Below are 2206 nucleotides of genomic sequence, written 5' to 3'. Positions count from 1 at the left end.
TAACTATGCATAAGGATGATTAGGGAATTAACTCACCAATTTAGGAAGCTTGGATCTTAGATTTTGAAAATTCTTGCCTTTAAAAAGTGAAAAAGCCGAGAGCAAATGAAGAAATAATGACTTGGTTTCTTTTTTTTTTGTTTTGATGAAGAATGAATTATTTGGCTTGGTTGGTTGGTTTTGTTTTTGTTTTAGTTAATTACCTATTTAACCTTGGACTTTGTGTGGTTCTCATTCAACCACACCTCCTTCCTTCCCATGTCATGCTTGTGTCATGCTATGATGTCATCTTTCCCTCCTTGTCCTCTTCTCATTGGTTGGGTGACCTCATCCCCACTAATATCTTTGATTAACTTCCTAATTGTTTGCCTAATGACCGCTGATCTGTTATACGGTTCGCTTAACTTTCATTTTCGTTTATCGTTTGAGGGATCATACCCGGGATCTTATTACTTAGGTTCCCTTAACCTGTCTCAATATATCATATTCCTTTTATGATCCTCTCTTATAATCCTTCAGTTTAAATCCTTTTTATCCTGTTACCTTATACTCAATTCTTTCCGTATCTAGTGGATTTCCGGGAAAAATCAAAGTGTTCGGAATTGGATTCTGACGATCTTTACATACACTTATATACCACATAGAGTACTAATAATATCCCAGAAGATCAATAACAGAACCCCTACATAGCGTGGCATGAAAAGTTTTCTGATTCAGCAAAAACACTATTCATAAGGGTTTCAAAAAATTTCCAAAAATTGGGGTTATTACACTCTACTCATCAGACAGATTGCAGAACCATCAGTACTTGTTGAAAGCTTAGCTTCATAAATGTTACCACGCCTGTATCCTTTCAGAACAACTTTGCCTTTAGATTTACTCACAACTTCACAGTGTTCTTCAAAGAAATCAACATGATAACCTCTGTCACTGATTTGACTTATACTCAGCAGATTGTGTTTAAGTCCTGAGACTAGAGCTACTTCTTTAATGATGACATTCCCAAGATTGATATTGTCATATCCCAATGTTTTTCCAATGTTGCCATCTCCATAAGAAACACTTGGGCCAGCATTCTCCACAAAGTCTGATAGCAGGGCTTTATTTCCAGTCATATGTCCTGAACATCCACTGTCCAAAATTAGGATATTTTTCCTGTTACCCTGCAATCACAAAGACCACTAATGATTAGTTTTAAGGACCCAGACTTGCTTGGATCCTTTGGCCTTATCAAGTTTATTAACATTTGCAGCGGATTTAGCATCAGAGTTTATGTTAACATTTTTCTTATCAGAATTTACACTATCAGACTTTGTATCAGAATTTACACTAGAAGGAACAAGGGAAACTTTCTTTAAAGAAGGTTTTATTTGATAATAATCATAGTACAAACTATGATATTCCTTACAAGTATAAATGGAATGTCATAAACTACCACAATGAAAACAAGGATTTTGTGGCTTATATCTAGCAGACTGACTCTTAACTCCTGACTTTGAAGGTAAGGAGTTTATGTTCTTATTCTTCCTGCAAAAAGAAGCCAGATGGTTAGAACTTCCACAGTTATGACACGTTTTCCTAGGAGCTTCAGGAACAGGCTTATAATCATTGCTTTTATTCACACCTTCCTTTCCATTCCTATTTTTCCAAGGTGATTTTACCTTGTTTGCATTCTTAACATCTTTCAGCTTATGCTTAAGCTGCTTCTTAGTCATTAAGCCTATGTTTACTTCAGCTGTCTTTTCCTGTTTTAGTTTGTCAGAAGTTAATCCCTCTTTAACTTCTGATTTCTCATTATCAGACTTTACAGTTACAAACTTAACAAGTTTTAACTTTGGCTTTTGCATAACAACAGGCCTAATTTCTACAGTTCCTTTATCATTCTTATCTTCTCCATAACCTAAGCCCTCTTTCCAATTTTCACTACTTAGCAAATTTTGAGTTGTTCTGCCAGAGTTAGTCCAAGTCCTGATTATCTCTCTTTCCTTTTCTAACTCAGTTTTTAGAGATTCATTCATTTTTAGCACTTCATCCCTAACATAAAAAGCATCATCTCTATCCTTCTGAGTTTGATGGAACATAACTAACTCTTTTTCTAAGAAATCATTTCTTTTCTTAAAAGCAAGATTTTCAGAAGTTAATCTTTCACATGTTAAAGTTTGATCTCTATAACTAACAAACATGGTTTTAAGATATCTTCTCAACT

The sequence above is a fragment of the Apium graveolens genome, chromosome 2 (assembly GCF_009905375.1).
Source record: "Apium graveolens cultivar Ventura chromosome 2, ASM990537v1, whole genome shotgun sequence".
Classification (NCBI taxonomy): domain Eukaryota; kingdom Viridiplantae; phylum Streptophyta; class Magnoliopsida; order Apiales; family Apiaceae; genus Apium; species Apium graveolens.
The sequence above is the reverse complement of the archived record's forward strand: the minus strand, read 5'-3'. Positions refer to the sequence as shown.